This window comes from Corvus moneduloides, chromosome W (assembly GCF_009650955.1).
Source record: "Corvus moneduloides isolate bCorMon1 chromosome W, bCorMon1.pri, whole genome shotgun sequence".
Lineage (NCBI taxonomy): Eukaryota > Metazoa > Chordata > Aves > Passeriformes > Corvidae > Corvus > Corvus moneduloides.
Window position 1 is genome coordinate 6259903 of NC_045510.1, and position 22911 is coordinate 6282813.

Genomic DNA, 22911 nt, shown 5'->3' on the forward strand with positions numbered 1-22911 from the left:
AGGGAACTCTAAAATTGCCGTATCATGCTCCTCCATCTTTCTTGGGGTGACTTTGTGATGTGTATCCCATATTGCTTCCCTATGCCCAGAAATTAATTCTTGTGCCTTTCTATGCCTTTTAAATGAGCCTGAGAGGGGGAAGGAAAACTGAGCAAAACTTTCTCAAAGCAGTTTGCAGCTTGTTCAAGGTCACATAGAGATAGGGACTTTTTTTTCAGATGCGGCAGGGAAGCGAGGAAGCATCCGGCTTGCTGCTTCCCAGTCAGCTTCTGGCCAGTTGTTCAGCTTCTTTTTCTCTGGAGAGAGACTGAGAGTTGAATTTTTCCTTCCCTTCCCTGGAATTTTGGATTTTCTCCCTTTTCTACTGGACTGCTTCAATATCAGAACACATCGGGAGGACTTTCCACCGAGCACAGAGGGCCTGGCCCTGGGCCAAGCCCCAGCTCCGAGGAGACCAAAGGGAGGACTCTAACACTTTCCCAGGTTTTTTTCTCCACAGCGAGAGATTTTATTATTTAGCATTATTATCCTTTTCCCGTGTGTTTGTTAAATAAATAGTTTTTATCTCTTTCATTTTCCTTTGAGGAAAATTTATTTTCCCCGAACCTGGTGGGGGAGGGGTGGTGACCTGCCTTCTCTCAGAGGATATATTTCTAAATTTGGCCAAACCGGAACAAATTTAGTGGCGCCCAATTGCGTGGCTCGAAGGAAAGTGAAAAAACCTGTAGTAATTACATTTTGGTTTGAACTTACTTATTCTGTGTTGGGGTAAAGTAGTCACCATGTTGGTTGAGTTCATAATGTCTCTCTGGCGTGATGTACTCACGTCTTTCTGGTCCGTAGGCTACATTGAGGTACTAGTGCTTTTTTGGTTCCTAGGGTTGTTTGCCTATCCACAACTTGCTCCAATCTTGTCCCTGATATGTAAATTTTACAGAGAAGGGAGACGAATCAGGATTTCTATTTTGCTGTGCTCGGTGATAATGATTTATAAGAAGTTAACAGAAGTACAGGCAGCTGTTCGAAGCGTGTATGATATGTGGTTTCTCTGTCCTAACCCCAGTCCTAGCTTCAGTAGCCTGTTTTGGGAATTTATTAGTAATTGCACCCAGATTGTCAGAAGAGGAGTGATGCCTTTTCCTGGTCTTAAAATCTAGTCATACACGGTTAGAAGGCGAAAAGGGATTTTACCTTGGTATTTATTTTAAGGATCCTTAGGTGTACACGTCTAGGTCATATGCATCGAGATGCACCCCGCCGAGTCTATCTCTGTGTGTTTAGCGACGGGACTGACTTCTCTCATAGCTTCTCGGGCTATCCTGCCCCTCCTTCTACCACCCTCCCCGTGAGAACCATCTGTATCAAAATCATCCCATTCGCTTTTAACTGAAATTGGTTCATTGGTTTTAAAACCTGTTCCAGGCGAATGTTGATCAGGAACTGTCTCGCTCTTTGCGGCAGTGGAGGGGTAGGGAGGCAGGGGCTGCAAGCAGCTCCTCCCGTCCCTAGCTCTGTAAGAGCCGCCTGGGTCGGGGTCATCCCATCTGCCCTCAGCTTTAACACTGCCTGTGCCGCAGGGTGGGGAGAGCGAGCGGCTCCTCCTGTCTCTGGGTCGGAAACTTGCGGTTCTCTGTATTAGGGAATGCCGCCGCAATTGTCCGTGTCCATTTCTGCCTTCACTTTTGTGTTCAGGGTACTCGGGGAAAGGCGGCCAGCCTGCCCCTTCCCCTCCCCCTTCCCCGTTTCTACCTCTGGAAAAGTCAGGGGGCAGCGGCCGATCCACCCCTTCTCCGCCTCTGGAAAAGTCAGGGGGCGGTGGCCAATCCGCATCTCCCTTGCCTCCGCGCCCGCCCTCCGCCCCTGACGTGGCTGGGGGTAGGGGGGCCCCGCGCCGCTCCTCCGGCTTGGAGCCGGCCGCCTGCTCCCTCCCCTGCCCCCGCTCGGACAGCGGCGGGGACAGCGGAGGCGGCGGAGGCGGCGGAGGCGGCGGAGGCGGCGGCGGAGCCACTGCTCCCCCATCCCCCGCCCCCACCTGTGCGGGCTGCCCCGGCGGTGGAGTCGGCGGCGGCGGCGGCGGCAGCGGCGGTGGTGGGGGAGCCACTGCTCCCCCATCCCCCCTCGACTTGTGCGGGCTGCCCCGCCAGCGGAGGCGGCGGCGGCGGCGGCGGAGCCCCCGCTCCTCTATCCCCCGCCCTCACCTGTGCGGGCCGCCCTGGCGGTTGAACGGGGTAGGGAGACCCCCCCCCCCCCCCATTGCGCAAAGCTGGTGCTACCATATCTGTATCTGTCATATCGATTTCTCTGTCCGTATTAGTATACGAGTCAGCTTGCTGCGGCTTTTTCTTTCCCTTTCTCTTCCTCAAAGTCATTTCCATATTACTTTTGTCTACCACATATGCTTCTTTCCTGTTCAGATACATAGTAAAAAGTTCTGCATATCTTAGTTCATCAAACCTACGTAATGATCTCAATTCTACCATCAGGTCATTCCGCATCCCCCACTCCACAGCAAGGCATCGGTTGCTGGCGACCATGAAGGGACACTAAAGACCTTGAAAATCGCAGTCTTGGGTTGGAACACATCTTGCTTTGCCCCTCTCTTTGCCGGCAAATTACAGCAGGGCCGGAGCAACAATCTAAGACTGTGACCAGGACTTTAGGACTGTGAAAAACGAGGTTCACTCTCCTGTTAGAATTTAAAGAGTTTAATATAAAGACAATAAGAGACACATAAAATAAAGCAAAGGGATAACGGCCGGGTGCCTTGGCGCTCTGCCAAGAGCACACCTAATACCCGAGGTGAGTCCTTTTTATACCATTTTTACTGTCTGTTCTCTATTCATATTAAAACTTTTCCAGGAATTGATCTGCATCTTGGGTCCGCCTTTTTAGAGCATGCGTAGTCTTCGGCCTTGTGGTTTTATTTCTTTTGATTCTTGGGGTTGGGCCCGCTAGGTAAGAGTCGATGGTAGGGTGGATCTCTTAATTCTCCAGACAGTCAGGGCTGATTGCAGCTTTGGGCCTCTTTGCCCCCCGGGCAGAGCGGTGATAAGGGCTCTCGGACCCTCCTGGCCGCCCGTTCTCCGGGCGGAGTAGCCTTTGGGCCCTTTTGTTCTCTGGACAAAGTGTTGATTAGCAGCTCCTTGGGCCTCATCCTCTGCTCGCTTGGAGGTTATCTTACTTGCTCACACTTGCTAACATTCTTGCTAAAACGAGAGAAAACTACATCCACACAGCAAAAAGCATTTCTAACATTATATAATATCTACTTTAATACTTTGCGAGAAGCCAATACTATAATATATGTTTATAACAATCCCCCCTTTTTCTATTTTATAAATCATTTGGCTTGAGCAATATTTCTTTTTTCTTGGCTTCTAATGTCTGTTTGTTCTTTTCACAGATCAATTTGGCTTCTTCGAGAGGGTCTTTTATATCACTTTGTCTTTTTAATACCATAATTTTTTGTGCTGTTCCAGACATAGCCAACTTTGGGTCAGTAGGCATTGTCACAACTTGCATGCCTTGAACTACGCTGGTGATTAGCCGAATAAAGCAGGGGATCAAGCAAGGGAGAAATATTAGACCAGCTGTAGCACATAAGAGGAAGAAGCCTAGCTTCTTCCACCATTCCTTCCCCAATATGCCATCCCACCAGTTAGCAGTCATCATTGATTCCCATTTCTGGACCGGTACATGGGCTATTTTTCTGATATTGTTGGCGATATCTAGAACAGCATCCCCATTGTCATCAATTTTTAAACAACATTCCGATGTATTGAACTTCCCGCACACACCCCTTTCTTCAGCCAATAAATAGTCTAAAGCCAGCCTATTTTGATATATTGCAGCTCTGGTTTGGCGTTGCTGGCTGACTATTAATTTCATAGCCTCAGCTGTTTCATTAGTTATGATTTCTACAAGGGCTTGGAGTCTGATGATACGATTCAGCATGTAAATTGGGGTTCGATATCCCCAACTTCCATCTTGTGCCCAGGTAGCTGGCCCATATGTTTCTAATATTCGTTCAGGGGGCCATTCCTCATCTTTCCATTTTTGGAATCCTCCAATTAAATCTCTTTTATTTCTTTTGAAGTCTTCATAGACAGGTATTCCTAATTGATCTCCCTCTGGTTCTGGTAAAAGGAAAAACCCTGGTTGAATGATTCCTAATGTACAACTCCCTTTCCAATATGAAGGGAGTCTTGGGTATGCTCTTTTCCCACATATCCAAAATAAGCCATCTGGTGCTTTCCAATAATCACCTTCTTGTTGATTTATGTTCTCCCAAAATTTGGATATTTCTGGGATTCCAAAATAAGGATTTTTCCTTGTGTCATTACACTGAAAGAGTCCAATTTCATTATCATATACACAGTCTTTTCCTTTTTTCTGAGCCCAATACCAAGTTGGTTTTTCTGGGACCCACCACGTTGAAGTTTTGTTGCTCACTTTATACCTTTTACAGGGAGTGTTTCCTACTTCATTAAGAAAGTTCTTCCCAGTTCGCCAGAGGCATTCTTCCCCTATCACTGTTGAACTTAAAACTCACCCTTCAGGTTGGTTCCCCCCTCTTATATTTGTCCGGTTCCATTTAAGGAGTTCTACCGGGCCTACGCTGCTACCTTTCCATGGCCATTCTTCTGTCATCAAAGCTCCTCCACAGACCCAACAGTTGGTTATGTTAAGTTCTTTACCTATCCTCTCCCCCAATTCCACAAACAGGTTTTTTCCTAACCTTGGGGTGTTTTCCTCTTTTAACTGTTGTTTAAGCTTTGCATACAGGTCCTGACGTGAGGTGAATATAGGGCGAGGTTGCTGTGCTGGCTTTGTATTTTTACTTACCACTTGTTCTTTTACCAAATCTTGGACTGTTCCCCTGGTGGCAGCTGTGAAACAAATCCATTTTTCTCCTTTTGGACAATTACTTCCTAGTCTGTTTCCACTTGTTCCCAAATTTTCTGTAATCCAATATTTTTCCCCTTTATGCATGCAAATACCTAATTTGGACGAGTCATAACAGTGACTGTTGATGTGGGTATGAGTAATAAGAAAGAAGCCCCAGTGTCTTTCCATGTAGAGCTTTCGGTAGCATTTGTAACATGGTCTTGCCGGTGTCCCGAAAGGGACCAGGATAAGTGACAAAAAAAGGAATAACAGAGGTCCGGCATGGCTTATACTCCCACCTCCCTTGCCTATGAGGTCGCAACCCATAGCAGGTGTATTGGATCTTCTCGGTGGCGAGTACAGTGGCCAACCTGGTCTTGCCCTCTATTTCCTTGTCACTTCCTTTGTAGCTTTTAGGCACCTTTTTTAACTGTTTGTATCTTAGGTATTTCCCATTCAACAGGCACTGGTATTTCCCATCTGCAGAGCAAAGTTATTGCTTTTGTTGCTTATGATTTTGTCTGGATAAGGGGGTTGATTTGTGCTTGACACCTTTTACAACTAGGGTGTCGAAATGCCAGTTTTCCTCCAGATTAATTACTTATATTTGACCTGGCTGGCATGCCTCATATTAGAATGATTCAAACAGGGTATATGATGTGGCACTGATGGAAGTTGTGATTCTCCCCCTTCTTAATACAAATCACAGGCTAGAATCAGAATATGAGAGTTCCCTGTTTGATACAGTCCCAACCCTTCCTGTTTGAAGTGAGAATATTCTTCTCCAAGATGTCCCAGAATTTGTCCAGGGGTCACTGATATAAATTTGGCTTTTACTTCTCAGTTAGGTGTGATTCTTTGCATATCTCTTGGATTATTTAGATTGTTCTAGTTCGTTGCCACCTGGCCTCCGTTTAAGAATCAATTTGGTGTCACCTGGTTTGGATATTACAGTCCACTCTTCAGGTTCTTTTACAGGTCCTTTGATTCTGCTGGCATGGATCCACCCTTGTTCCTTGGTCTGGATTGCGGCCTCAGTCGTCAGCAGTACCTGAAAAGGACCCTCCCATTGTGGAGTCAAAGATTGTTCTTTCCATGTTTTTACCAGTACCCATTCCCCTGGGTGGATATTATGAATTTTGAACTCTAAAGTTGTGGTTTGAGGGATCATTCCTTTCAGCCTCAAATTTTCAAGTGTTCTGGCAATTGTGGTGACATATTTTTTGACACTTGCTTCTCCCACTTCATAAGTGGCTGTTTCATGTTGAGTGGTAAGGAAGGGTAATCCGAACATCATCTCATAAGGAGATACTCCCAGATCTGACCTGGGCTGTGTTCGGATTCTCAACAGAGCCAAAGGTAAGCATTTTACCCATGTCATTTGAGTTTCAATCATTAATTTTGTTAAAGTTTTTTTCAAACTCTGATTCATTCTTTCTACTCGGCCTGAACTTTGTGGGTGCCAGGGGGTATGTAATTCCCATTTTATTCCCAAGGCTTGAGTTATTTGTTGTAAGACTTTGGATGAAAAATGTGTTCCTCTATCTGAGTCTATTTTATTAACCATTCCATATCTGGGAATAATTTGTTCCAGAAGGGTTTTGCATAATACATTAGCTGTAGCTCTGGTAGCAGGAACTGCTTCCACCCAATGAGTTAGATGGTCTACTATTACTAATAGGAACTTCCATCTTTGTACTTGAGGAAGTTCAGTGAAATCTACTTGGATACTTTGGAATGGTCGCAGAGCTAACTCGCGGCCTGCTAATGTTGTTTTTCTCATTATTATCCTATTCACTCTTTGGCAAGTTATACAGTTCCCAGTTATTTGTTTTGCTACCCCAAAGATTCCAATACACCCATAATTTCTCAGAAAATGATCACACAAAGCTTGAGTGCCCCAATGAGTTTTTTGATGCATATCTTCTAATATTCTCTTAGTGAGTGGCTTATTAAGTAACTGTCTCCCATCAGGGAGTTTCCATTTTCCAGATTGATCCTGTTCTCCCCCTATCTTAAATAATTCTTTCTCTTCTTCTTTACTAAATTTGGGGGTTTCCAATTCTCCCCTTTCTGGGGTCAGGATTAACATAATTCGTTTAGTCCCATTTTCTGCTGCATCTTTGGCTTCTTGGTCTGCTAGATTATTCCCTCTTATTTCTGGGGTCATCCCTTTTTGGTGTCCTTTGATATGCACTACAGCTATTTCTTCAGGCAATTTTAATGCCTCCAACACTTCTGAAATCAGGCCTTCATGTATCAGTTCCTTCCCCTTTGAATTTAGTAAACCCCTTTCTTCCCAGATCTTTCCAAAGGTATGTATTACCCCAAAGGCATACTTTGAATCAGTATAGATGGTCCCCTTTTTGTGTGCTAAATGCTCCAGTGCTCTCTTTAGAGCGTATAATTCACAAGATTGCGCCGACCAATTTGAAGGTAGTTTTCCTTTTTCGATGGTCTGCATATTTATCCCATCGACTAAGGCATATCCTGACATTCTTTTTCCTTGCAAGCATCTGGATGAACCATCCACATATATTCTTTCCCCTTCTAAGAGGGCTTGTTCTTCTAGATCTTCCTGAACTTTTGTTTGGTATTGAATAATTTCCAAGCAATCATGTGCCAGGTCATCTTTTGGTTCTCCATAGAGGAATTGGGCCGGATTGAGGCTTTTGCTTGTTTCTATACTTAGATCATTACTGTCAATCAGAATTGCTTCATATTTTAGTATCCTGGAGTCTGTTAACCATTTTTCAGCTTTTTGATGTAGCACATTTCGGACTGCATGGGGTGTGTATGCAATCAGTTTACTTCCAAAGGTGAGCTTACGGCTCTCCTCCACCAAAATAGCAGTAGCTGCTATGGCTTGAATGCATACTGGCCAGCCACGGCTTATTGGGTCCAATAGTTTAGATAAATAAGCTATTGGTCTTCTCACCCCTCCCCATTCCTGGACTAATACACCATGAGCTACTCCATTTTCTGCATTCACATATAAATGAAAGGGTTTTTCTAGTGAGGGTAAGCTTAGGGCTGGTACCGAGGCTAGTTTCAACTTCAGTTTTTCTAATTTATTATCATCATCTTTGGTCCATTGTATATTGTCTCCCCCTGTTAATTTTTCATATCAAAATTTTACTGCTTGTGTATATCCCTCGATCCATAGTCTGCAATATCCCAGTAGCCCCAGCAGTCTCCTAACCTCCTTTTTTGAAGAGGGAGGAGGGAGGGATAAAATCCCTGTAATTCTTTCAGGACTTAGTTTTTGGCTACCTTTGCTTATCAGGTGGCCAAGATATTTTACTTCTGATTCCACAAACTGTAATTTCCTTTTTGATGCCCTTAGTCCCTTTTCCCCAAGAAAATTTAGAAGCTTTATAGTAGCTTCTTTAACTTTAATTTCATCTTCTCCTGATATTAGAAGATCATCTACATATTGAATAATTTGTATTCCTGGGGGAGTGGGGAAGGTTTGTAATATTTCTCCCAAGGCTTGCCCAAATAAATTTGGGGCCTCACAATACCCCTGTGGCAGTTTAGTCCACCTCAATTGGTTCTTTTTTCCTGTGTTTGGATCTTCCCATTCAAAGGCAAAAATATTTCGGCTTTCCTCTGCCAGTGGGCAGGCCCAAAAGGCATCTTTAAGATCCACCACACTAAACCACTGATGTTGAGGTGGAATTTTACTTAAAAGAGTGTAGGGATTAGGAACCATAGGGTAGCAGGCCCGTGTTCTTTTGTTTACTTCTCTTAAATCTTGCACTAATCTATAATTTCCATCAGATTTCTTCACTGGGAGAATAGGGGTATTATGAGGGGATTTACAAGGTTCGAGTGTCCCATCCTTTATTAATTCTTCTATTACTGGTTTTAAGCCTTTTCTCTCTTCTAAAGATATAGGGTACTGACGTACACGAATGGGACATTCTTCTTTTTCAATTGTGACCCTTATGGGGTCAATATCTAGTCCACCCCTATTCCCTTCCCCAGCCCAAACCTCTCTGTTAATTTTTCTTTCATCTTCTTGGCTAAGTTTTAACACTTTGGCCGTCATTCTCCCTTCTTCTGGTATGACCCCAATCCCCAGTTGGATCTGTAAATCCCTTCCCAATAAATTGCTGCCAGCCCCAGGAACTAACAAGACATCCCCTATCCCTATTTTTGTTTCCCCTTCAATGACCACATCTTTAATGACAGGGACCTTAAATCCTTCCCCCTTTGCTCCCGTTACTTTTACCATATCATTACTTACATCACACCCTTTTGGAATATTCATCACACAAGTCCTTTCTGCCCCAGTGTCAACTATAAATTCTAATACTTCCTCTTGGGGGCCTACTTTTAAAGTTATCAAAGGCTCCAGATGGTATTTATCCCCCAAAAAATAGAGCCCATGACTTCCCTATTTTTCTTCTGTGTGTGTCTCTTGAAATATTTTCAGATCCCTCCTCAGGTGGGGGCATTCCCTTTTATAATGCCCTTCTTCCTTGCAATAGAAACAGGCATCCCTGGGCTGTTCTTGGAAACTTGATTGTGCTGTAGTTTTATTTTTCTCCTTTCCACCATGTCTGAATCTTGAACGTTTAGGAGTGTTACCTAAAGGCTTTTGATTTAGATTTTTTTGGAAGGCACTCTCTCACATAGTGGCTATCATGATCTTTGCTTCCACTTTGGCTTTTTCTTCATCCCTCCGGACATATATCTTTTGAGCTTCCCTTACTAGGTCTTGTAATGGCTTCTCATACCAGTCTTCTATTTTTTCCAATTTTTTCCTAATATCTGGCCAGGCATGTGTGACAAAGTTAAATCTTAGCAGGGCTTGCCCTGCTAGGGACTCCGGGTCTATCCCCGAGTATTGTTTCATATTCTTTCGGAGCCTCTCCAGCCACTCAGTTGGGGTTTCTTCCTTCCCTTGCTGCCCCTCAAAGGCCTTTCTGACATTTTGTCCTCGAGGTGCCCCTTCTTTTATTCCCTTGATTATCAAGTTATGATAATCATTCATATGTCCCCTCCCAGCTTCCTCATTTTGGTTCCAGTTAGGAGGTGTAATGGGCATTTTCTGATCCCCGGGTGGACCTTGTTGATTTTCTCTTTCCCAAATTTTTATACCAGCAATTCTAATCATTTCTCTTTCTTCTTGGGAGAATATTATTTTCATTACTGATTGCATTTCTTCCCAAGTGAAAATGTTGGGACCCAGGAACTGGTCCAACTGTTCAGCTGTACCTATGGGGTCTTCTAATAATCCTTTAATTTCCTTTTTGAAATTCCTAACCTCTGTAGAGGTTAGAGGAGCATTCACAAAGCCGGTTCCCCCTCCTCCCATAGGTACTTCTCTTAATGGTAATAAATGAATTTCTCGGCTTCCCTCTGTTTGTTTAGCAATGGAGGGATTGTTGGGCTGCCTCTGAGCCTTAATGGCACCTCTTGTATTCTGGTATGGTGCTCCTTCGTTAAGAAGAGGGTTTATTTGGGAAGAAAGCACCAAACTCCCCTGGGGAAGAGGGGCAGATTCAGAGTCCGGCGCTGAAGCCGAATATTCTGCGGTGCAGAGAGTGGGGGTGGGGTGTGGCAGTGAAGCCAAATACTCCGGAGCACAGGAGGCGGGGACCGGCACTAAAGCCGGGTTTCTCAAGGCAGGAGAGGTGGGGGCTGAAGCCGGGACGTGTGACGTTCCTCTTGATTCAATTGAGGCTGCTGGGATTCCCGAGATTCCCGAGAAGGATGGGATCCCTGGCATGGGCGGGGGCAGGGCTCCCCCCCCCCCCGCTCCCCTGGGGCGGGAGAGCTGCCGGGGGAAGGGCCCCCGGAGCCGGCGGAGGGGGGGCTGACCGGGGGAGAGGCCCCGGAGCCGGGGGGAGGAGGGCAGCTTCTGATCCTGGCGGCGGGGGAAGCCCCGGAGCCAGGGGGAGGGGGGGTGCAGCTTCTGGTGCTGGCGGCGGGGGCAATACTTCTAAAGGGTCCCACCCTTTTTTCTCTTCTGTTTGCTTTTCCTCTGGGGTTTCTGATATTTTAAAGACTTTGGTTCCCAGAGGTTTTGTAATTCCTGTCCAGCAAGAAGCATATTCTCCCTCCTCAGGGTGAGATGGCTCTTTTGAATTTACAAATACATTTAGAGCCTGGCAAATCCATGCCTCATCAGACCCATATTTTGGCCAGTACACATGATCAGGTCTGATTTCCTTTTTTACCCACTCTTTCATGCAGAATTGAATCATTTTTACTTTATCCTTTCCTTTTGTGGAAGGATCAGTTTCCCAGTTCGCGAGTTTGACCCCAAGGGGACTGTCTTGGGGTATCTCCTCTGGCACCCTTGAACTTATTTTACTAGGTAGCTGTCCCATTTTTCCAGGAGTTCTCTATTCCAACTTACTCAAAATACCAATTTATCCCCCCCCCCCCTTTGAAATACTAATTCATTCCTTTAAAACACCAATCTTCACTGCTGTAAAGTACTACCCACCCTTTCACAGTACAAAAAACAAAAAAAATTTATTACAGCCCACCTCCCCAAAACCAAAGTTAACTTCTAATTACACAGTCTTTCATTCACACATTCACTCCTTTTTAATATTTGTTCACTCACTCATTCTTACTCACAACAGAATAATAAGGTACCTCTTTCAAGTCACTTGTTAGTATCCACCCATGGGTATGAAATAATCCTTAGGATTCTGGGTGCTCTTGGATTTCCCTCAACCCAGCACTGCTAGCATCCAACCCCAACTTCTCTTGGGGTACTTTTAGATCCTGGGTGCTCTTGGAGTTTTCCTCAACCCAGCATATGGGGGGGGAGGTAGCTCCCACTTTGCAACCCCTTCCCTGGGACCCCGTCCCAGTCACCCCCGGGAGATCCTTTCACTCATCTCTCGCTTCGTCTCCTCGCTGGCCGCTGTTCTCGCGAACAAGACGGAACCGCAGCACTCAGAGACTGCCACACTCGCTTCGCAGATCTGGGGCAACCAGTCCGCGTCTCATTCACACACACTCATCTCCCGTAACCACCCCCTTTTTGTTTGGACAATACTTACCAGTCCTGTTGCTTTTCCAGTGTCTGTGGGATTTTTGTCGAGAGCGCTCTCTTTCATTTGCTTTATTTTTGTGTTTTTCTTGTCCTCCGGGTGTTGCCCTGCTGCCACCAAACCGCGCCAGAGGATGCTAAGCAAGGGTCCTGCCAATTTGGGCAGGAGGCGCCTTACCCTTTGCTTCTTGAATCCTCCCACGCTTTTCAGAGGCGAGGTGTAGATCCCGGGCGAGGCCCCCAATTGTGAAAAACGAGGTTCACTCTCTTGTTAGAATTTAAAGAGTTTAATATAAAGACAATAAGAGACACATAAAATAAAGCAAAGGGATAACGGCCGGGTGCCTTGGCGCTCTGCCAAGAGCACACTTAATACCCGAGGTGAGTCCTTTTTATACCATTTTTACTGTCTGTTCTCTATTCATATTAAAACTTTTCCAGGAATTGATCTGCATGGCCACTCCTTGGGTCCGCCTTTTTAGAGCATGCGTAGTCTTCGGCCTTGTGGTTTTATTTCTTTTGATTCTTGGGGTTGGGCCCGCTAGGTAAGAGTCGATGGTAGGGTGGATCTCTTAATTCTCCAGACAGTCAGGGCTGATTGCAGCTTTGGGCCTCTTTGCCCCCCGGGCAGAGCGGTGATAAGGGCTCTCGGACCCTCCTGGCCGCCCGTTCTCCGGGCGGAGTAGCCTTTGGGCCCTTTTGTTCTCTGGACAAAGTGTTGATTAGCAGCTCCTTGGGCCTCATCCTCTGCTCGCTTGGAGGTTATCTTACTTGCTCACACTTGCTAACATTCTTGCTAAAACGAGAGAAAACTACATCCACACAGCAAAAAGCATTTCTAACATTATATAATATCTACTTTAATACTTTGCGAGAAGCCAATACTATAATATATGTTTATAACAGGACCCAGCACGGAAAGGCAGAAGCACGGAAAGAGGTGAGTGAAAAGGGGATCAGTACTACTGAGACTGTGCTAGCACTAGGGAAGGAGATCTCCGAGGGGGTTGGAAAGGTTGGGGTTACAGAAGCCCACAAAAGGGGAAGCCTTAAACTTTTCCCCTGCAAACTGTGGAAAGGAGGGGACGCCCTCCGTGGAGTCCACAGGAGCCCAGAGGCTGCACCCTACGTAGCTGCAGGAGTGGCTCAGAGGTTGGTTGGTTGGCTGGTTGGTTGGTTGGGACCTCGGGAAGTTGTGGGTTCGACTCCTGTTGAGATCAGGTTTTCGCGCGCGCGCTGCTTTTTAGTATTTTAAAGTGCTGTTTTGAAGTGTTTGTGTAGTAACCTAGATAAACTGCCTGGGAAATCAGAATTCCAAGGCCAGATTGCAGGCTGAATTCTGGAGTTAAGAGCTTTCCCCTGGCAGAGCTTTCCTGTCTGTGAGAAAACGTGGGTGGTGTGAATGAAAAAATCCCTCCTAACAGCCCATTAGAGCTGATAATAAAACACTGGAGATGGCTGACGGCGAAAAACTACTTTGGACACCCAAGAATTGATCAGACTGTCCACACGGGTTTGGCCGACATTAAAATTAAGTCAAGGAAATTGGCCTCGCTATGGGAGTTTGGAAAATAACATCATTAATGACCTGACGGTAGAATTGAGATCATTACGTAGGTTTGATGAACTAAGATATGCAGAACTTTTTACTATGTATCTGAACAGGAAAGAAGCATATGTGGTAGACAAAAGTAATATGGAAATGACTTTGAGGAAGAGAAAGGGAAAGAAAAAGCCGCAGCAAGCTGACTCGTATACTAATACGGACAGAGAAATCGATATGACAGATACAGATATGGTAGCACCAGCTTTGCGCAATGGGGGGGGGGGGGGGGGGGGGGGGGGAGGGGGTCTCCCCACCCCATTCAACCGCCAGGGCGGCCCGCACAGGTGGGGGCGGGGGATAGAGGAGCGGTGGCTCCGCCGCCGCCTCCGCCGGCGGGGCAGCCCGCACAAGTGGGGGCGGCGGATGGGGGAGCAGTGGCTCCCCCACCACCACCGCCGCCGCCGCCGCCGCCGCCGCCGACTCCACCGCCGGGGCAGCCCGCACAGGGGGGGAATGGGGGAGCAGTGGCTCCCCCACCACCACCGCCGCCGCCGCCACCGACTCCACCGCCGGGGCAGCCCGCACAGGGGGGAGACAGGGGAGCGGTGGCTCCGCCACCTCCGCCTCCTCCGGCGGGGCGGCTCGCACAGGTGGGGGCGGGGGATGGGGGAGCAGTGGCTCCGCCGCCTCCGCTGTCCCCGCCGCTGTCCGAGCGGGGGCAGGGGAGGGAGCAGGCGGCCGACTCCAAGCCGGAGGAGCGGCGCGGGGCCCCCCCACCCCCAGCCACGTCAGGGGCGGAGGGCGGGCACGGAGGTAGGGGAGATGCCGATTGGCCACCGCCCCCTGACTTTTCCAGAGGCAGAGACGGGGAAGGGGGAGGGGAAGGGGCAGGCTGGCCGCCTTTCCCCGAGTACCCTGAACACAAAAGTGAAGGCAGAAATGGACACGGACAATTGCGGCGGCATTCCCTAATACAGAGAACCGCAAGTTTCCGACCCAGAGACAGGAGGAGCCGCTCGCTCTCCCCACCCTGCGGCACAGGCAGTGTTAAAGCTGAGGGCAGATGGGATGACCCCGACCCAGGCGGCTCTTACAGAGCTAGGGACGGGAGGAGCTGCTTGCAGCCCCTGCCTCCCTACCCCTCCACTGCCGCAAAGAGCGAGACAGTTCCTGATCAACATTCGCCTGGAACAGGTTTTAAAACCAATGAACCAATTTCAATTAAAAGCGAATGGGATGATTTTGATACAGATGGTTCTCACGGGGAGGGAGGTAGAAGGAGGGGCAGGATAGCCCGAGAAGCTATGAGAGAAGTCAGTCCCGTCGCTAAACACACAGAGATAGACTCGGCGGGGTGCATCTCGATGCATATGACCTAGACGTGTACACCTAAGGATCCTTAAAATAAATACCAAGGTAAAATCCCTTTTCGCCTTTGTTGCCTCTTAGGAGGCGTAGTGACCTGGTTCAGGAACGGTACGACGACCACCTCAAGTCGTTCGGGCCATCAGCTTGCAGACACCAATATGGTAGACGGCAAATGGCGTTTATTCATGGGTTACATAGGGTTAAATAACCTGGGTTTACCGCGTCACTTCCTTCTGGTCAGGTATTACGTGTAGAGGGGAGGGGTTTTACCTGTCCCGAACAACGCGATATCTTCCGAACGCCTGTCCCTAATCTCCTACACGCCTTCTAACCGTGTATGACTAGATTTTAAGACCAGGAAAAGGCATCAGGAGGAGACGGGGTTTCCCTTCCCTTTAAATTTGATAGGTTATCTTTTGAGAATTTTCAGTATTCCCTGGATGTTAAAGAGACCACCTTCCTGGTATTTAATCTGGTAATCTTCCTTCATATGTCTCGCAGCTTGTCTAGAATGAGAGCTCAGATTTCCAGGGTGACTGATGAGACACCTGACCCAGAGGTGGAAAATCCTGAGTGGTGTGGGGAATGGGAGGACATCAACCAAACCCTAAAGAAATTCTCTGACCCGATAGTTTGGGATTTCCTGTCTGAACAAATTCAGAAACCAGCTGAGGTGGGGAAATATCTGAAAGAGAAATACAATGAAAATTCTGAGAAAAAGGTGTTTGCAATATGTTGAGCTTTTGGCATATGCCTATCGCACACTGCAGCAGGTAAAGGTAGAGGGGAAGGAAGATCAATCAGCAAAGCCTGCAGACCCCTCAGTCACTGAGACTGCAGCCACACCAGACAGCAAGCCCAAACCAGATGGAGAGTCTAAGCCACTGACAGTGGCTTCTGTCACGAGGAAAAAGCACACAACCAAAACCGATCACCCAGTGAAAGATGAGGATAATGCAGGGGAAGGAACCTCAAAAGATGCAGGGGAAGGAACCTCAAAACCACCAACGGACTCAGGCACAGAAACCATTACTGAGTCCATGTCCATAAAGGACCTTCACAGCCTAAGAAAGGATTACACCTGACGGTCCGATGAATCCATAATAAGTTGGATGGTCCGTATTTGGGATGCGGCAGGTGATGATGTGATGCTGGACGGTGCTGAAGCGAGGCATTTGGGATCCCTGTCACGTGATCCAGTGATCGACCAAGCGATGAAAAGGGAGGCTGACTCTGCCAGTCTCTGGAGATGGGTCTTGACAGGCATGGTTGAAAGATATATATGTGCGGAGATGATCTCTACATGCAGCAAACCCAGTGGAAGACCATAGAACAAGGGATCCAACGCCTGAGAGAACTAGGGGTGGTAGAGGTTGTCTTCACAGATGACCCAGGATTGAGGAGCCCAGACCGGGCCAGAGTTATTCCATATATGTGGCGAAAACTCATACGACTTGGGCCACAAGAATATGCTTCTGCTTTAGCAATAATGTAACTGAACTACACTGCAAATGAGACTGTGCGGGATATGGCAGTGAAGCTCCGAGCATATGCAGACTCTGTGCATGGCCCAACACATGCAAGAATCACAGCTGTGGAAACACATATGCAGAAAATGGAAGATAAGATAGAGAAAAATCACCAGGAGATTAAAGAGTGCCTTCTCCAAATCTCGACAGTAGAGATCGGAGATTCTGATACCAAATGCGGACGTTCCCCAGAGAGAAGGTACATCCCATGAAGTGAGCTGTGGAAAGAAATTCCTGTGTGGCAGTGGGGAAGACACGAAGAGGTGGGGTGGACAACCCACATCTGCTCTGGCAGCACGAGTGTGTGAATTGAAGGAACGCAAGTCTCAGAAAGGAAGTTCTACCAGAAAGGAAGTAGCTCCAGTTGCCTGTGGCCAAACTGCCGGAAATGATGGAAAAGACGATGACATGTCCGATTCCCATGAAGGAACCTCTAAGATGCAGGCCCAGGGAAAGAAGGATAACCAGGCATAGAGGGGCCCTGCCTCAAGCAAGGTAGAGGCCAGGGAAAACCGTGTTTTGTGGACTGTGTGGATTCGTTGGCCTGGTACATCAGAACCACAAAAATATGATGCCTTGGTTGACACTGGTGCGCAGTGTACAGTAATTCCATCGCAGCATGTGGGGGTAGAATCTGTTTCTATTGCTGGTGTAACAGGTGGATCACAAGATTTGACCTTGGTGGAAGCTGAGGTGAGCCTGACTGGAAATGAGTGGAAGAAACATCTCATTGTGACTGGCCCAGAGGCCCCATGCATTTTGGGCATAGACTTCCTCCGGAATGGGTATTTCAGAGATCCAAAGGGACTCAAGTGGGCTTTTGGAATAGCTGCTGTGGAGACAGAGGGCATGAAGCAATTGAATACTTTGCCTGGACTATCAGAGAACCCATCTGCAGTCGGCCTTCTGAAGGTGGAAGAACAAAAAGTACCAATTGCTACCTCGACAGTGCATCGCCGACAGTATCGGACAAATCGAGATGCTGTGATTCCCATCCACAAGATGATCCATGAGCTGGAGAGCCAAGGGGTGGTCAGCAAGACCTACTCACCCTTCAATAGTCCCATTTGGCCTGTGCGCAAATCTGAAGGAGAATGGAGATTGACTGTGGACTATCGTGCCTTGAATGAAGTGACTCCACCATTGAGCGCTGCTGTGCCGGACATGTTGGAGCTCCAGTATGAGCTGGAGTCCAAAGCAGCGAAATGGTATGCCACTATTGACATTGCCAATGCATTTTTCTCCATTCTTCTGGTAGCCGAGTGCAGGCTTCAGTTTGCCTTCTCCTAGAGGGGCGTGCAGTACACCTGGAACTGACTGCCCCAGGGATGGAAGCACAGTCCCACCATCTGCCATGGACTGATCCAGGCTGCACTGGAAAAGGGTGAGGCCCCAGAACATCTGCAGTACATTGAGGACATCATTGTGTGGGGGAACACCGCAACAGAAGTGTTTGAGAAAGGAGAAAAATCATCCAGATTCTCCTGGAAGCTGGTTTCACCGTCAAGAAGAGCAAAGTCAAGGGACCTGCTCGAGAGATCCAGTTCCTGGGAGTGAAATGGCAAGATGGACGACGTCAGATTTCCACTGAGGTCGTCAATAAGGTCACAGCGATTTCTCCACCAACCAACAAGAAGGAAACACAAGCTTTCCTAGGTGCCATAGGCTTTTGGAGGATGCATATTCCTGAGTACAGCCAGATTGTGAGTCCTCTTTACCTGGTTACCCGCAAGAAGAACAGTTTCCATTGGGGCCCTGAACAGCAACAAGCTTTTGCCCAAATCAAGCAGGAAATCGCTCATGCCGTAGCCCTTGGCTCAGTCAGGACAAGACTCAAAGTGAAGAACGTGCTCTATTCTGCAGCTGGGAGCCATGGTCTGTCCTGGAGCCTTTGGCAGAAGGTGTCTGGTGACACTCGGGGCCGACCACTGGGATTTTGGAATCGAAGCTACAGAGGGTCCGAAGCCAACTACACTCCCACAGAGAAGGAAATCTTGGCCGCCTATGAAGGAATCCAAGCCCCCTCAGAGGTAATCAGCACTGAAGCACAACTCTTCCTGGCACCCCGACTAGCAGTGCTGGGGTGGATGTTCAAAGCAAAAGTTCCCTCTACCCACCATGCCACCAATGCCACATGGAGCAAATGGATTGCTCTCATCACGCAGTGCGCCTCTGTCAGGAAACTGAATCGCCCTGGGATTTTGGAAATAGTCACAAATTGGCCTGAAGGTGAAAACTTTGGTCTCACTGATGAGGAGTGAGGTAAAGAGATTCAGCCAAATTAAATTTAATTAAAAAATAGATTTTATTCTGCAACCGAAAGATCGGTCACACAGAAAGCCACGATCGAGAAAAGCAGCTCCGAGCCCGGGGTCGGAGCTGGGTGAACATGCATAGATCTGATCTCTATCGCACCAGACCTCCCAAGTCCACGACTGCTGCTTCGGCTGGTCCCTTCTTATACAGTTTTTGAGCAGAGTCTGAATTAATTCTATTCTTCTCGTAATTTTAGCATATTCATGAACTTTTCTTGTCCCGGAGTTGGGCTGCACAAAGCCTTTCCTGGGTCCGATGAATTGTCCATCCTGGGTGATGAGTGGGCCATTTCTGGTGATGGAAGGGCCATCTCTGATGATGAATGGGCCATCTCTGGTTCCTGGAACAGTTATTTTTAGTTCCCAGAATATCCGATTCCTTATCAGATGAGATGTAGATATCAGAAGGTGGTAATCAAGTCGTCATGGTGCACATGTCCCGGTGATAAGATCTAACCCCACCTAGGTGGAATCCTCACTTATTGTGAGAGAACTTCTTTTAGTGTTGTGAAATTTTTCTTAGCCAGGCTGGTGGAGGGATTTTGAAACTCTGTCTCTACATGGTCTGATTACATTCCAGTTTTATACATAATAGCACGAATTACATACTTTATTTATAACAATTCCCCCCCTTTTTATATGGAAACATTAATTCGTGCTACTTTTTGTTACTATAAAAAAATAGAAATACTATCATCAAATATTTACTACAAATATAAAGGTATGAATATGGAAACAAAAGAATTCTTTTTAGTCATAGCTATTTAGTTTTTCCTGTAACTCTAGCTTTTCCTCCTTAATCTGCTTTTCAAACTTTATCAGAACCTCGGCAGCTTTAATATTTGCTTCTTCAATTCCATGATTTTAAAGATTTTATTGGTTTTGCCTAATCCTCCAGCAGCTAGTTCCGGGTCCATGGGCATCGCAGCTATTTGCATACCTTGTACTACTGAGTGTATTAATCTAATAAAACATGGTATCATGCAGGGTATGAATATCACCCCGGCCACTGAACAAAGTATGAAAAATGCTGCTTTCTTCCACCATGTACCATCAAATAATTGTTCCCACCAAGATGCTTGTAAGATGGAATTCCATTTTTGGACTGGAACATGTGCCACCTTTTTAATCTCAGCTGCGCGGTTCCTGATGGTCTCTCCATAGTCATCAATCTCTATGCAGCATTCTGATTCATTGAACTTGCCACAGACTCCCCCTTCCTCAGCTAACAAATAGTCTAATGCAATTCGGTTCTGGTATACAAAGGCACGCATCTGAGAATGTTGTTTAGCTAACAGTTCTAGTGCATCCGAGGTATGATTTGAAACCACTTCTACTACAGCTTGGAGCCTTATGAGCCGATTGAGTAAATAGACAGGGGTTCTATACCCCCAGCTCCCATCCTGTGCCCATGTTGCTGGGCCATAATATTGGATTATTCTTTCTGCAGGCCATTCTTCTTCACCCCACTTTTGACTCCCATCTGCTATAGGTAGTGGGGTTTTTTTGTGGTTTTTTTTTTTTTTTTTTTATCTCCCTTTTCTTTCGGCTTAAGGTTTTGTACAAGGGAGCTCCTAACAGGCCACTTTCTGATCTGGGGAGTGTAAAGAAAGAAGGTCGAATCATACCTAGAGTGCATGAACTTTTCTATTTACTGGGTAGTTCGCTGTATGCCTTTTTGCCACATATCCAGTATATACCATTGGGGCTTTCCATTTTATTCTTGTATTTTTTTTTTTTTTGTTCTCTCCAATATTCTTTTAAGTCTTCTAAGGATTGGTAAGGGTTAGCTCCAGATTGCTTGTACCAGCAAAGGTTGACTCGACTATTCTAATCACAATTTGCTTTTCTTTCTTGACTCCAATATCCTTCAGGGGGTTCTGGTTGCCAGATTTTACTTTTATTATTTGAATATATTGCTAGGGTGGATATACACGGGGTGTATCCCACAACCTCAGTATATTCATTTCCTTCCCTGCTGATGCAAATTATTCCTATTACTTGTTGGTCTAGAATCCAACCTTCAGGCCTCTGTGTAGTCTTTGAGAACTGACTTTTATCTTTTTATTTTTTAGAAGTTGTTCTGGAGCTAAGCCTTCACCCTTCCAAGGCCATTTTTCTGCTGATTTTAGCCCTCCACATATCTAACAGTTGGATAAACCTAATTCAGTAGCAATTTCTTGCATCAGGTCTATGAACAAGTTAGTGTTAGGGGTTGGCTATTCCCAATTATTATACTGCTTTTCTAGTAAGTCGTATTGTTTGCTTAATGTCAATAGTCTCTCTTGTTCTATTCTCTTTTTTCTTATTTCTGATTTTTGTCTCTTAGGCTCTAATGCTACCTGTTTCATAGTGCTTTCTGGGTCCATGCCATCTTTGTTCTTAGAAAAGCAAAAGGTGTTAGCATACTGCAAGCATGCCCTGTCATCATTTTCCTCAAGGAGGTTTAATATAACAGGTTCATTGCTCAGGGTCAGTTTACCTTGATATTTTAAAATTTTGCCCCACCTAGTAGGTTTTTCCACTCATAATACACATGCTTAATGTAGAGGTATCATAGCACAGATTGTTAACCTGAAAGTAGGCCACAAAAATGGGTTTCATTTTTTTTTCTCTTATCCCAATAGTCTGATTACATTGGTTGCAAGTTGGAATAGGTTTTTGTGTGGCTTCTCTTTTATATCTATTAAGGTGGTGTCTACTTTTAATAGGAGGTGCCCTTGACTGCCTGTGCTTAGAGCTTGCAACTTGGGGTAGCACAAAATTACCCCATTCCTTTTACATATTTGGAATCGAGTGCCGTTTATATGACAGGTCTTGCCTTTCTTTCTGATTTCACAGACCTCTGGGACTTGATATGTACCCTGTTCCTTTAAGAGGCTTGGCAGACACAGCTTACACCTCTCGATGAGGTTTTCCCTCTCAGTGTAGGACCAGCTATCTGGCTGTAGGTTAGCTGTCTGGCATATGGCTAGACTCAGGACCATCAGGAATCCCCACAGATGCATTACTCTGCCTGTGCCTACGCCCACTGGGTTGCCACCTGTTGGGTGGAGTCGCGGGAGACAAGCACTCACGGCATTGTGGTCAGCAAGTCTCGTTTATTGTAATAATCTACACATACTTATAGTACTACTAATTAGCTCATACATATTGCAAAAGCTGAGCTCCTTATTGGTGGGAGCTATTCTATGAGATCTGCAAACATAGGGGTCTTATTTTCCTCTTCCATATGGTTTCTTTCTGCTTACTTATCTGGACTCACATCCTGCTATCCGCACAACCTCCCACTCAAGGATTCAGTGTCCTTGCCAAGTCTGCATCTTTACTAAGCCTGCTATGTCATCATGACCTTTGCTTTTTAGCCATTCTTCAGAAAGACTCTCAACACTTCCCCCGTTTTCTTTTTGCATGATCATAGTCACATTGACTGACTTCAAAATTAAATTTTTTACACATGACATTATACAGCTAAGCATAAGTAAACCAAGCAAAACAATTATTAGCAATAGCATTAAAGATTTGATCACACTTTTCATCTATCCTTCTAAGCCCATCCACTCTGTAAGTCCTTCTAATCCGAAAAATCCGGAGTCCTTTTTTATCTTTTGGGAGTGTTCGATCAAATTCTTAATTTCGACGTGGATGGACTTAGAATGATCTTCAAGATTTTCAACTAATTGCAAACTGTCAATGATATTTTTGCCTGTGAGTTGTACTAATGCTCCTTGAGCCGTCTCACGGTGCCAGTGAAAACTGCAAGACTGACACCAAAACCCTTCTGATAGATGTCGCTGGTGGACCCACCACTGTAAATTACAACCTCCGCAAAGCAATCTTACCCACGCCTTATGATCACTACAATTACATGCAAAGCAAGCAGATTGGCAAAAGCGTAAAAAGTGTCTCTGCAGATGTGGAAGGAGATGATCCTCTATCTCCTGTTCAGATTCCACAAGGAAGGTAATGCGAAACCGTTGCTCAACTTCCTGCAGGATTTGTGAGATCTTCCTCTGTACTCTTCTCGCTTTCCTCTGTTGTGGGTTGCTCATCAGTGACAACAGGCTTAGTCCATTTAGCTGGAACCCATAGGGGACAGTTGGCACAAAGTAGGTGAGTTTTTCATCCCTTGTGGCAATACAGTCCATTCAAATCGCCTGGCTGGTTCTCCTTTATTCAGGGCAGGTAAGGTAAAGGCGAAGCGCTTGGTGTCATCTGGATGCAATGGAATAGTAAAAAAGCAGT

At 46.3% G+C, this 22911-nt stretch overlaps 1 long non-coding RNA gene across 1 annotated transcript; it reads right to left on the reverse strand.

The window, feature by feature from the left end:
* Nucleotides 1-5724: 5724 nt before the first annotated feature.
* On the reverse strand, nt 5725-11955 carry LOC116437458. The gene is made up of 2 exons (XR_004237309.1): nt 11919-11955; nt 5725-5938 (listed from the first exon to the last, which is right to left on the reverse strand). It is a non-coding gene; the product is annotated as an uncharacterized LOC116437458 (long non-coding RNA).
* Nucleotides 11956-22911: the final 10956 nt, after the last annotated feature.